This window comes from Thunnus maccoyii, chromosome 20, assembly GCF_910596095.1.
Source record: "Thunnus maccoyii chromosome 20, fThuMac1.1, whole genome shotgun sequence".
Classification (NCBI taxonomy): Eukaryota; Metazoa; Chordata; class Actinopteri; order Scombriformes; family Scombridae; genus Thunnus; species Thunnus maccoyii.
This window is the reverse complement of record NC_056552.1, coordinates 8,287,493-8,302,434: the sequence shown is the minus strand read 5'-3', so window position 1 is coordinate 8,302,434 and position 14,942 is coordinate 8,287,493. Positions and strand designations below refer to the sequence as shown.

Below are 14,942 nucleotides of genomic sequence, written 5' to 3'. Positions count from 1 at the left end.
ACCTGCCTCTGGTTCCAATCAAAGCCTACTTGTTACTGCTTGCCACAGATTGCATATGTCACTGTGCTGTGAGCAGTTCCACCAAAAAGTGATGTTCCCTTCTCGGATTGCTTCATTCTAAGAGCTTGAAGTGGTAAAACTCTCTAATATCTCAGAAGATAACAAAGAACAAATTGTAAACGCAACACTGATATATTGTCACTTTCTAATGTTTTTGTGGCAAACATTATTATGCATCCAGCAGACAAGGGGCAACATTAGCCTTAATTTAGAGCAGCCTGATAAACATAAGTCCAATATAGTCCAATATATCTCCTTTTATCTCTGTTATGGTCTCCACTCCTGAGAAAAAAATATCTTGCTCATTAGCATAAATTAGTTGCTAACTTTTCCTGTCTGCTGTTTGGTTTTGGGCAAGTAGCATACAAAAAAAAAAATTACTTTTTTATGAAAATCTGCCTGCTGCTGCTGCTAAAAATAAGGTTGATAAGAGTGATAGGTGAGAGTGAGCCAAAAGTTGAGTGCTGTAAATAAAAACAATGGGCTGAAAGACACTAAAACGCTCCATAGAGCTGAAGGGAACTGTAGATAATTCTGTCAGTTTGTCACTACAAGCAACCCCTTTTAAAATCCACATAGTCATTTAATCCATTTATAAAGTAAAAATATGAATGAACGTAGCTTTAAATATTGAGTATTAATTTTAACTTGTTAAAGGTTCATGCATCTTCTAGCTGTAGAGGTAGCTGAAGCATGAGACTCCTATGGAATCAGCTTCACCTTCACCTGCGTCCTCGTTAAAGCACCAGCCACGGTATTGATTTCCCTCTGGGGACTAGAAGTAACGAAGCTCTTCTGATGGGTTTAACAGCGTTCATACAAAACGTCCTCCTCCCTGGTAAGAACTGCATATTTTACAGTTACCACAGTATGAAATGATAGATTGTAGTGGAGCCTACATTTTGAAAAAACTAGTTAGTGTTACGTTTAGCATTACAGTGATGGCAATGCATAGATTGCAATGCAATAACATCTAATAAAGTTACGCGCTCTGTTGCCAGTGTATTAGGTCGCCAAGCTAAAACTAACAATCTAATACAACAGTCCTGTAAACACACCCTCCATTTAAGGAGGTGGTAATGTCCAGTTTTTGTTTAAACTTTTTCAGTGTTTTTTTTTTTTTTAAATGTATGATCATTTTGGAGGCTACAGATTGTACTACTGTTGAAATGTATTGTACTATACTGACAGGGATTTTTAATATTGTGTCCACCCCCTTACATCAATGAGCTTAGGCTAAATAACAGGATACACTTCTCTGTGTTCAGCAGTACCACAAACTACAACCTCCAAAATGACCATACAGTTGAATTAACACCTCTGAAAACAGTTTCAACAAAACATTATAACCTTCATGAAGTGAGGATTTACTGCAGGACTGTTGTATTAGACTGTATTAGTTTTAGCTAGGTGGACATAATACACTGGCAACTAAACCCATTTGTAGCAGTTACTATTTGTGTTGTTTATTTAAGTAATTCTGCTGCCATTTACAAGAAAAGCTATCTGGCAGACTAATTTGTTTTTCTGGGGAAAGTCACCTTATAAAGTTGTATTTTTATTTTACTTTGCCAGTAAACTGTCATTGAAACCTGTCGCCAAGTCCTGCAGACCTGCCTGAACCGGGACCCCAGCCTCATTTCTGATGTCCTTGCCATTAGTTAGGGAGTAGTGTATCTGCCAGAGTTGTAGGGACATGCCAACAGACATCATACACTTTCATTATGGAAATAGCTTTCGGAACATTTGATTTATTTTTACTTCTCCCGTACTTGTAATTTTGACTCATTCGTTTTCATTTTCTTTTGCATTACATTGTAATAAAAGGTTGCGCCTATCTTTGTGATGTCCTTATGTGTCAAAAACAGTTATCCAATGTTTCATAATACTTGTTTTGGCTAAAAACAATACATATTGTACCTACTCTTTTTCTGGCACCAACGAAAAAGCCCCTTCAATGCAATGCAGTGCGATACATCATTACAGCACTCAAATAACCCAGAGATGAATCATGAGCTCTCTGACTGGAGCTTTAAAACTCTTTTGCATTGAATTGCTTTGTATCACATTTTACTGCTTAAAACTTGTAACTATGTGTCATAACATTACCAAAGCTAAATATGTATGAATTTGGATTCATACATAGCAAGCATGACAGACAAAGTGCTATAGAACTTTAAATTTTATTACACTTATAGAGATAATTACATCTAAATGTGTCAGCTCTCTACTTAACTAAGAATTACCAACCATTACCATGACAAAATGAAATGTCAAACTTAATAATAACATATACTGTTAAAGTAGTTCCCATCTCCTATCAAAGTTTTCTTTTCATTTGCCAGATTGATTGTAAGGCTGCTGTTCTGGTCGACTGGAGATTATCATGTGGTACCTGTGGTGTAATGAAAACAGTTTAGGAATAAGTAGCCTGATTACACAAACAGGCATAACAGATGTATTTATGTATGCATAGGCATTTCCAAATTGTTATTTTTTACAGAAATATTTTTTTAAAATAGTTTGCAGTTTAGGCAAACAAGAAACAGCATCTTGGCAATAGCCTAACCGTTAGCCAAAGTGCACTCCACCTATAGGCAACAGTGAACAAAGGCCTGGCCTCGGACACGATGAGACCCGCAGTGTACTACAATCACCTGCGCAGGGTTGAGTAAGTCAGCAGACAAAGGCACTAAAATACTAAAATAATCTTTGGAGCAATTTTAAACTAGCCAGACGTTACATATTGTACCTTTAGCTCATCAAATAAAAGCAATATAGATCAGTAAAACGTTGAAATGAAAAACAATACTTATCACAAATGCAAACTTAAGGTCATGTAGAATGCAAATTAATGGAAGTTTGATCTGCTTTTCTGGAAAAGGACATGAAAATATCAAAACACATGAGTGAACTCTTGAATTCTAGCTAAATTATTAATGGCTGTTTGTGTTAAAATATTACAAGGATTTGGACTGGTAACTGGTTGCCAGCCTGGACAACCATTGTAAAAACACTGAATCTCCTGTCTTATACTGCCATGATGTATCATATACTGTATGTACTGTTCTGAACGTTGGTCTGGGGTGGATCAAAGAGTTTGATGAGTTTGTTTTACTGAGGTTGACTGGGATACAGACCAGTGGGCTGCAGTGAAAAAATGTTAACAAACCCAGCTGCTCCCGCAGTGAACTCACTCAGTGGTTCCCCAAACAGTGTCATTTGTCTCAGACAAGTTAATGAACATTGATGTTTGCTCCACTCTCTTAATGTCGTAGTAACCTTTGTGTCAGCTCTGATGAATAATTGTTAGGAAACAAAAAGAAAGTGATGGAGACATATAGCGTGAGTGGGGCGTGACTCAGTGTCTCAGTAACCATTATGTCATCTCTGACCAATAGAGACAGGGGAAGTGAGAGCTTAATTAACTTGATTACACAAAAGTTTTTGTCTCAATTAACCACTGTGACAACTTTATACAACAATAGTTAGAATGTCAGGGAAATAGACAGAGAAACACTTGTCAATAATTGCTTTCCACATCTTTGGTTAGATATTTTAACTTCCGCTAAGTTCCGCTGAAGAGAGCGGCACTGTTGTGATGTGACTTCCTCCGACCCATTGAGCTATGTATCAAAGATAGTCAAGATTTGACAACATTTGACTGATATGTGAGACTTCCAACGGAGTCAAACGCACCCAGAAATGCAGCCAAGATAACTTTTAGGCTTTTAGGAGCCAGAATACACTTTACAAGGAAAGGTGATAATGATTGTACCAAAAATATTTATATCGTACGTTTAAAGTTACATTTTCTATAATCAGACTGCTGCCCTATGCTGCCACAAAAAAGTCATGGTATGACTCCCAGTTAGGGCTGCACTTCACTATTATTTTTATTACCTTCTGATGTTTAGTTTTTCAATTAATGGATTAATTATTTAGTCTATGAAGAGTCCATGAAAATAGTAAAAACTAGCTGACCCAATTTTCCAGGGCCCAAAATGACATCATCCCATTGCTTGTTTTTACTGTCCAACACTTTAAAATTCAAAGATTTTCAATTTGCAATAATATAAAAGAGCAAAAAGCACCAAATCCTCAAATTCAAGAAGCTGCAACCAGCAAATTTGAAGCATTTTTGCTTTATAAATGACTGAAACAATTAATTGATAATCAAAGTTATTGTCACCTGAAGGAATAGGTAGACATTTTAGGAAAACTGCTCTTTTTCTTGGTTGCCGAGAGTGAGAGGAGTAGGTGGATACAACACTTGTGTAGCTCAAATATAGAGCTAGAGCCAGGAGGCAATTAGCTTAGCTTAGCGTAAAGACTGAAATCAAAACCTTCTCCAAAGGTAAAAAACATGCCTACCAGCACCTGTAAGACTCACTAATTAACATAGTGTATCTTGTCTTATTTAATCCATACACAAACAGTAATGGAAAAATGACAGGAAAGGTTGTATAGGGGCACGGAGACTTCCTGGAGCCTTTGCTGGATGCTTGGCATCAAACTCTTGGCTAGAAGGGCAATTAGTGTATTCCTCTAATGTCAATCTATTCCTTTCATTTTTTTTTTGTCAATCGACGAACCAATAAATCAACTTACTGACTCATTTCCAGGACTACTCTCAGGAGTAGGATTAGCAATGTGTAGTAAGTAGATGTAGGGTTAAACATTGGTTTGGGCAAGTAAAGAATCAATGCCTGAGCAGCAGGGACATTTGAAACTTTTTATCCACTTACACGGCTCTTTTCGTCAGTAGGTGGAGGAGATAGGAGCTGTGACTCAAGTGGGCTACTGAGTATGACTTTGTTTTGTTTGTTTCATGGAAGTCAATAGTACTTCCCAGGAGAGAAAATAAAGGCAGATTACTTGTGCTCCTCTCTCCAAGACCTGTGAAGGGAGTTACACATGGTTCCAAGTTGTAAGTAAAGCTGTAGTGCAGTGTTGCCTCAAATCCGATTACCACAGCATGTCTTGGAAGCGTTTCTGACCATGGCTGTGAGCCTCTGTCATGTGCTCTGGGTCGGTGCGGCTGTTGTTATCATAATGGTGGCAGATGAACTTTGCTTTGTATCCTCTGAAGGCAGGCTCCTGTTTGCATCTACCACACCAGAGTTTATTCAGAAACATTTTAAGAGCGATGAGATACTGTACCTTGTACTTTCTCCCCTCTGTACCTCCCTGTCTCGTCCTCCTCTGTCTGTCCAAGCAGTATCAACAAGGATTCTGTTGTGCAAGCTAAATGGAAATGGAGAAAAGGGTAATGCAGCCTGACTACTTGCATCGTTTCATCTCAGAGCCCTCCACCTTAAATGTCTGCTGTGACAATGCAAGGTGGCCAGTCTGGGGAGGATACGTGGCTGAGCATACAGGCTGACAGCCGGCAGAAGTAGAGGGATGCAAGAAGAGGATGATTGGAACAAAGACTGAAGCAAACAGAGACCAAGAGAGAGAGAGCAAAGGCAAGGTGTAGGAAGGAGAAAAATGATACATGATTGCTCTCGCTTTGCATTCAGTGGGTCTGCGGAGAGATGCAGATTGAACTCTCATGAGTTGTGGGAGCTGGGCCATAGATAAGAGAAGAAATTACAACCAGCCTAAATGGAGAGGAGCTTGGAGTGAAATAGAATAACAGCCATTATTGAAATAGAGGATTATTAGTTGGCTGAGTGGCCTTTCCACTGTGGGGCCTGACAAATGTAAAGCTTACCACCAACCTGGCGCTGTGCCCCTCCTCATGTGTTATTTTGTATTTGGTCTTGTTGTTGACTGAGATTTAGACTTCAGAGAAAAGGGGAGCAGCCCCACCCCCCTCCCCCAAGCTCTACTCCCACCACATTTCAATCAGATTCCAATAAGGGTTGATGAGGAGACATATGGCTGCAACGGACCTCCTTCTGTGGAGACTTAATAAAGAGAGAGTGGAGTAATCCCCCATTTTTCATCTGCTCCTCTCTGTCAACCCCACAGGGATCTAAAGCAGCATCAGATTTCTGTCCCCTCTTTTATCTGATGTAATGGATTTGCAACAGCCACAACCTGGAGCAAAGACTCAGACAGATCAGCTTTCCAGGGGAAGATGGCTGAGTCTGAGAAAAGTGTGGGAGGGAGTGAGGAAGTGTCACTAGTGGTGGAGGGGCCGAGATGGACAACAGAGAGATAAGTCACAGTGTAACTCCGTCGCCATGTTGAAGTTACAGTACATCATACAGATTGTAAATAAATAACTCAAGTGGGGGGAAAAAGCGTCACAGTTTAAACAACAAGAGATTTTGGGAACTTGGCTGCAAAGTTACCAATGCTGGCAGGTTAGTGTAGTAAAATGAAATCCAATATTAACACTAATACCTTAAATAAAGCTACTCTACAGGGAGCTATATAGCCCACACAGTGTAGCGATATCTAACAAATTGCTACACATTGGATAAAAATGGCTTAATTAGACCGAGGCTTAATTTCCATTTATATGGGGCGGCTACAAGACTGACACTGGGGCAGCCATCATTGAATAAGTAAACATGCCCAAGTTAACAATGGGGTATTTTCCCATCCTTCTGACTGCAGACATAGTGTTGTTTTATCCTTTAAATCTCAGGTATAGAAGGACTCAAAAAAAATACAAAAAATGGGACTGGTGGAGGGAAGAAAGATGAATTGCTTCAGTGGCAGGATGGAGAACGGAAGAGATCGAGTGATTAGTGAGCTGAGGAAATAATAACAGTGTGTGTGTGTGTGTGTGTCTGGTGGGGTGGGTAACTTGTGGGAAGACACGTCTGAAGGACTCAGATGCAAGGACAGAAGTGAAAGAAGAAGAAAGGGTCACATAATGGAAAAGATTGCAAAAAAAACAACATGAGAAAGACCGACTGAAGATGCAAAGGACTGCACTGATGGTTTATGTGTGCAAGTATTAGGGATGAATATATTTACATTTTCTGCACTGTCATCCAAAATGCTTCTACAGTGAGTTGACCTTGCAGCATGTACACTAGCTCATTCCGCCGTCTGGCCCGGTGTGATCTGTTTGAGCAGCAGTTAGCCCAGATGTGTATCAGTCTCGTCTGAATGTGAGGGGCCACAAATCTTTAAAACACACACTTTGCTAATCTCTGTGTGGCCGACTTTAAATATCCCACTTTCTCTCTGTTTTTCTCTGTGTAATTATTCTTTTGTGGCTTTGTGTCATTATTTATCATCGCGTTCCTCTTTCATCTGTAGCCTTATCTACGGAGCCGGCTCCCTCTGCCAGCTTCACCAGGACTATGGCCAGCTACATAAACATTTTACTGACAAGGACGGTCAACTGTTTACTGACGAAGCAAAAGTCTTACTGGCAGCAGCCACAATGTGGGTGTGGGGATGTGAGTGTGTTCTGTGCATGAAAGAGTGTGTGTATGTGTGTGTGTGTGGGTGTGGGAGTGAAAGAGAGAGAGAAAGGTAAAGTGAGAGAATGACAAAGGGAGCCCCTAATGTACGGCCACTTTTGGTTTGGACACCTACAGGTCCCTCTGCAGGGACCCATTTGTTGAATGCACTTAATGCTGGCTCCAACCTTGGACTCTACTATATGTCTGAGCATTACAAAGTACAGAGCGGAAGGAATAAGCATGGCTGTCTCTCTTTTTGTCATCCACTCACACCTCCATTTTCATGTACTCTGCGTCTTTGTCTCGTGCACCCTCCTGTGTTCATTTCTCCTCCCTCCCTCTGCACTGTTCCTCTCTCACTTTTCATTCTTCATTCTGTACAGTTATCACAGTTGCAAAAGGAGGAGCAGCCCAGCCAAGCGCCAGCACCAAGCAGACACTGCCACTGAAAAATTCCCAAATTAAGTCGATTCAGTACAATTAAGTCCAATTCACCTCCCTGCTCTCTAGTGTAGGAGAAGCAGTGAGGAGTAGGGTTGCAGTTTATTGGAGGACCTTTTGCAACCAGCAAATTTGAGGCGCCCACTCACTAAGTCAGTGCTCCTGAAAAAAATTATTGCGTTAAGCTAAGATGTTTTGACTTCATCAAGTATACTCAGCATGTGACCAAGTGTATGTCCATAGGTTTCCATGATTCAGCACAGGTGTGGGTCCAAGACTGAGCCCAACATATACACTCAAATTATGTCAAATATTTACAGCATACCAATCATCTACAGCCATGCCAGTGACAATGTTAACATTAGAGCGACAACGATTAGTTGATTGACAAAAAATTTATTGCTAACTACTTTGATAATCAATTAATCATTTTGAGTTATTTTTTAAGAAAAATGCATCTTGGGCTTTGGGAGACATGCTCAACATTTTTTCTCAATTTTATGACTTCTTATAGACCAAATGATGAATTGATTAATCTAGAAATAATTGACAGACTAATCAATAATGAAAATCAGGTAGTTGCAGCCCTAGTTAACATGCTGATGCACCTGGCACAGTATTTGGGTATTCATACATTAAGTTGTAGCTTTAAAACTGCAGATACGAGCAAGGACTGATCATGGCAGCAAAGCAGGGGAGGCCTATCCAATGGACCACTAACTCACTCACCAACCCTGTACTCCCATTTAACCCACTCATTCACTCGTAACCAACCAGTTCAGTCCATATCATCTTCAATTTAACGCAGAAGTCAATAGTAGAAGACAGTCCAAAGTTGAATGAATTGTTCCACACCACCAGCATCACCTGATTCACTGGAAGAAGAGGTGGAGGTGATACACAAAGCGAAGATATTACTTTGAAAAATCGCTGACTTGTGAAGCTGTAACCCTCTGAGCAACTGGGATATATGCCCTGGCTGAATGGTGAAAGGACTCCTGTTTTATTGTTCTTTTCTTGTCTACTATGCCTCTGATTAAGTATACCAGTGGTTGTTTGAAGACTTGAAGACAAATGTTTCTCAGCCTGCAGCTGTGTGCTGACTAGGGGCAAAGTGAAATAAGCATTAATGTGCCAGATGCCAGCTCCAACCTGGACTTTATATTTCTGTACAGGTGTGTCTGTGGGAGAAGAAATTGGTGTGAGGACAGCAGCTGCTGGCATGTGGAAACACATAGCCATGCCCACACATTGACACACAATACACAAGGCTGTCCAGTGCCAGCAGGTCTGTAGGGACCAGCTGCCTGTGTCATCGGGCGTTCAGGCCAGTCATCAAGCTGCTCAGTGCAGCCAGAACCAGGCCACTGGCTTTGCCCTCTGAACATGCCCTACACCAGTGTCAAGCAATGGGGGAAGCAGACTTGACTTGCTCGGGGGTTGATACACATACTGCATGTACACATTCATACACAAACACATGGAGTATTACATCAAGATTTAGCTTGTTGTCATTTTCGCTGTTCATCCCAGCCCACAGCAGCGCAACAACAACAAAAAGGACAAAAATATACTATATATCTAAAAATTCTCTTTAAAAAAATGTTAAAAACATACAGACTTTTAATCGGAAAGGTCAATATTAGTGTGTGTAAATGCGTTTCAAGCCATGTTTCAAGTTAATTTGTATAGCCTGGTATCACATGTATGATAGGGCTTTACAGGTGCACAACAGCAACTGTTCCAGACTTGGCCCAAGCTCTCTGAGGGTGATTTTTTTTGTTCACTTTGTTAGGGCTGATGTGAACACTGTCTGTCAAACTCTGGTGCAGAATGTATAACTGCACCGAGTTCACCTGGGGAAAGAAAATGTCTCATCCTGCCTCAAATGTGTAGTTGATATAGATATATGATCATTTGATTTCATAAGCTAAACTACTATCACATGTACACAACCCATCTGTTCTTCATGGCAACTGTCAAAGAAGAGACCTACATATTATTTACAAGATCATTATGTAACCAAGAAAACACACATGCGCATCAGCATCAGTATGGGGAGTTCCCCTGGTATATCAGAATAAAAAGTAATGATCACAACAGCAACTACAGAACTACTAAAGAAGAACAGAAAATGTGTAATATTTAGGTGGGATGCAAGTAATGCAAATATTAAAAGCCAAAAGTGAAAAGGAAATCAATGTGTCAGCCTAGTATAACACCCTAGTCACTAGTGATAATGTGCCCTGTGTCACGGCTCTTCACATACTGTGGATGTATTTAGCATTGGCATGTATTGACACAGCTACCGAAATGTCTCTTTCGCTCAAGCTTTTCTTCGATTTTAAAGTTCCAGTTAGCCTCTGATCTAAACTGACCGCAAGGTCAAGTGACACACAAACAATCGTGTGTCAATATGTAAACTCTGTTTTCCCAGAGTCACTGTGTTGTTCACCGTGGTCGGGAAACAGCAATGGTCAATAATCAAGTTATGTGTCTGTATCTCATTGCCCCATGGATAGCAGTTTTGTTGACTGCATTGTCTTATTGCTCTCCCCTGATTTGGACATGACCATAAAAGAAGTAGTTGCACATGCAGACAATATGAATTGAATGACAAACCAGTGTAATCAGAACCATACCCATATCTTAAATCAGTGTTTTTATTCTCCAACACAAAGGTCAGAATGGTGGAGGAGTTCTTGATATCTGATTGAGTCTCCCCTGCAGAGAGGAGAACGAGAGTAAAACAACCAAGCTTTGAGGAGGAAGACTAGTAGAAATGGTGACAAATGTAGGATTAGACAGATGAAAGGGAAATGAGACATAGTAAGAATCATATATCATCACTACAACAAGACCAACAGGGCAAGAAACACATAACTTTATGTTTAAATTTCTCTTCAAATTAAGTTTGTTTAAAGCCTGTCAGATTGTCTTGAGTCTGTGTATCTTGACAGATTGGACATGCAGTGTGTCCTTTTCTAGATCTAAGCATTTAGAAGGGTGATTAGGGGCATTTAGAAGGGTGATTATAGTGTTTTTCTCCCATTTAAGAAAGTTGCTAAGTGCTAATTAAGTAACATTGAGTGAAAACATGAATGAAAATCTCTATTTGTGTAGTCTTAAAAATAAATGTTGTAGAAAACTCAGGCTAACTACCTTCTCATGCATTTTAAACATGCCAAGAAGCACTACTGCCCCTAGGAAAAACAAAAAATATCACATCGGTGATGTAGATGATAGATGATATAGATACAGATGTTTAAGATTTGCACAACCAACCACACATTGGCAGAGTTTCCCTTTTCACTGAGCTCTATAGGAGGAAACTGGAGTTCCAGTAGTGCTTTACTCTTGTTTTTTGAAGCCTGAATATATGGTTACACACAAGTACTGTACATGGCACAGGCTAATATACGTTCACTCATCAGCCATCTCAGCCACCTTCTACACACCCGCACAAGCACAATCCTCTCTCTTGCGTGACTCATACTCTACTGCCCCCTCATTCATCAATTGTGCCAGAACAACTGGGCCAGGGGTCAGCGTGCCACTGCAGCAGGCAGGCAGTAGAGGTAGAGAGGGATTTAACAGCAGGCACCATGCCCTAAAGAAACAGCTCCTGCCTTACTGCCAGATTAACACTCCATTCCATCACTACGTTAGAATTGCGGCACTGATGTGTGTCAGACTTTGATATGCCCGTCAGGTAACACCAAACCACATGGCATCACACCCGGCCATAAAGGGCTAGCACTGTGTTGGTATGTGTTTGTCTATCTTGGATATATTACAGGGAGGGTGATAGTTTTACTGCCGTGCCAATCCGCCCATGTGTGCTAGATGCCCAAAGTGTGTGTGTGTGTATGTGTGTGTGTGTGTGTATGTGTGTTTGTATCTTTTTGTAGTGCTGGATGCCTTTCAGGTATGCCACTAGTACTTTCAGTGTGCCAACCCACCAGTGCTGGTTGATGTTCCTTGTGTGTGTGTGTGTGTGTGTGTGTGTGTGTGTCTGTGCATGTGCGGTCTGTGCATGTGTGAATCCATCTGGTAATGACTCGGAGATGACTGGGCCAGTTGGCATTGTGCAACAGTGCCATTTCCAAGTCCCTGTGTTGACTTTTTTCAGACACAGCTGTGTGGTGGTATAGTAAACCCATATACACTCCTTCTGGTGCCTGTTACTGATGCATCCACCTCTATCCAGAAAGATAACTGAAAAGTCTCATAAGCATATTACAGCCATCTAGAATAAATGCCACCCATGTCCAGAGGTACAGCAGACGAACGGGAGCTTTTTGTTCTGCGTTTGATGGTTTCTATTTTATTTTTTTGCAATCTAGTTATGCTGTGTTTTATTCTTTTTCTTTCACTGTCTGTCGTTAAGACAGACCAAGCATGCTTTAATGGCGCGGATGTTATATAAAGTCCAATTTTCTTTCTCATACGGCTGCAATTTATGATTATTTTCAGTTGTTCTATCAATTATTTTTTAATGAATTGTTTGGTCTATAAATTGTTGGAAAATAATGAAAAATTCCCTTCACAGATTTTTCAGCACAATGTGGTGTTTTTCAAATTGCTTGTTTTGTTCAACCAACAGTCCCAAACCCAAAGATTATTAATTTACAACGATATAAATCTGTGAAACCACCTGTTTCACACAGCTGCTATATAAAATGTGTGCCAGGGTTATCCTTCATCCTTCACTCTTTGTTTATGAAGTTGGTAGATCCCAATGGGCCATAACCTGAACAAGACTGCCAGCAGTTGCCAGTCACTCAGTCACACACAAACACAGACACATTCCACAACGGGGATAGGATGACATTGACAGCTGGACACAAGTCTTCTCTCTGAAATCCTCCTCTTTTCATCACGTCTGGCTTGGGAGATCTCACAGCCTACATCTGAAACTTTATTACTCCACACTGGAGAAATACCGGAAGGATGGAAAGATGAATGGATGTGTAAACAGATGAAACCAGAGGAAGACTACTTTCTGGATCGATATGGACCAACACATATCCAGTGTATTGTTATCTGAGAGCTGCAAAGACTAAGGGAACCAGGGCTGGATGTATATGTCTATTTTTAGCTAAAGTAATGGCCTCTGAGGTGGTAGAGAGTAGAGTGTGTTGCCTCCCTCTAGATAACTGACATACCGAGGGAAGTGGGTCAGCACAGATTTTCTTTGAGGGGTGCATCTCATTTAGCCAGAGCCAGCCAACTTCCTCTAGGATTTAATAGAGGTGCTCAAGAAAAGGGATAAAACAAAGTACATTAAAAAGTACCCTCTCCTTTGAGTCTCATTAAGCAAGTGCTATATAGTGGAACTCTGTTTGCATTTGAACATTGGTTCCATCCTCTGGTTTCTAAAAGCCATTTTACCAGGTGTCGTTCTTGCTCCTTCTCCCCTGTTTCTCTTTCTTGCTTTCACACTCCAGCTCAGGTCTCCCTTCCCTCTGCAGCCTGCATCTAGCTAACAGCGGTGACACTGTGTCTAAGCTATCTCTCCCTGGCAGACCTCGGCGCTGTGGAATCACTTTGTCTGGCCAAGCCCCGTGTCGTCTGCATGTCCTGAGAACGAGAGCGAAAGAGGCAGATAGAGAGAGGAAGATAGAAAAAAAAAAAAAAAAAAAACAGGGAAAGCCAGGGACATCTAGTGACAAGAACATACACACACACGGAAATGGAAAAGGGATGAACATAGAATGACAGGAGAAGACAAAAGAAGGGTAGATTGTGCAGTAAACATCTTTTGGACATTTCAGTTTTTGGTTCAATCCTGTGAGCGCCACCTACAAACGTACATTCACCTCCATCGTACTTTGGTGAAGATAGAAATCCCAAAAACATTCAAATAAAACCAAAATTATCTGAATGTCTATACCAGTAGAGAGATAAAGTAAGAAAGTATGTTTTGGTAATTTGGGTGAACTTACCCTTTTTGACAAAGCTGGCTAGCTAATGTGAATGGCAAATGCTCATAGAAAATACTCTCCTTGCTCTGTCTTTCTCTTAAATGTTGTAGAAAACAGTATGTAAAGACTACCAGAAAACTCGGCTACAAATTTGAAATAAATTCAATACAGTTGTCAAAAGTCAAAATCTCTCTCTGCACTCCTTTACCTCTAATATATATCGGTATTAGCGACTCGCCCTTCTCCTGCTAGCTTTCTATGTAAATCACATACCTGCTTCAGGCCATCCACAACATTCCCACACTGAAAGAAACGTCGTACTACTATGTCCAACAGTGCTTAAAATCTCTACATTGCATTACCATTTTTCAAGATGTGCAATTGTATCAGAAAATACGTAACACTAGGCAAGTAAAGCTAGTGTTAGCTGATAATGCTAATGATACAACAGTCCCAACTCTTTACAGTTACCAGTTATTATTTACAAGGACATGCAGAGTTGTTTAAAAAACCTGATTTGGAAGGATGACATTGACCCTTCACCCGTTTTAGGCGCTAGCAGAAATGGTATCCTGTCCTGTACTGTTGGTGTGGCAGATGTTATCATTTTCAGGGGTATTTTTGATTCTGATTAAATAAATATTGAGGAAATAACTGATTTGCTGCAGTCACTCTCCTGTTATTAAAAATATCTAATCTTAAGTGTGGCTGAATTGAATATGATCAAATTAGCATATTGTATTTTTACAAATGTGGCTATCAGACTGTGGATTGTGTATCTAGTTATGTGTCCAACCATCTGAGAGGAAGAGACACACACCCCTCAAAGGCTTTAAATGGCTTTTATCAGCTTCTCTTCCATTTTGAAGATGCCAGGAAGTACACTTGCTCCAAGAACAAAATCTAGCTAGTGCGGAAATTAAATTGGATGTTGATGGCCAGGGACCACACAAATTTAAGATGCAGCCAATTTCCATGGGCACAGAAGTAAACATGAGCAAACGTCTTGTTGACATTTTAGTTTTTAGTTCAAGTGCCATTTGCCGCCCTGGGTACTGGAGTTGAATTTTAGAGGCAATACTGCATTTCTAATTCGTCCTTCATCAGGCTGCCATCTCGAGGTTGTCCATTCAGACAA

General features: G+C 40.5%; 1 protein-coding gene and 1 long non-coding RNA gene across 7 annotated transcripts in view; both read left to right on the top strand.

Moving 5' to 3' along the window:
• sdk2b (sidekick cell adhesion molecule 2b) overlaps positions 1-14,942 on the top strand; it is a 273,376-nt gene that overhangs the window by 131,326 nt on the left and 127,108 nt on the right. The gene's annotated exons all lie outside the window — the stretch shown is intronic.
• Positions 739-1,897, top strand: LOC121886638. The gene is made up of 2 exons (XR_006092800.1): positions 739-898; positions 1,636-1,897. It is a non-coding gene; the product is annotated as an uncharacterized LOC121886638 (long non-coding RNA).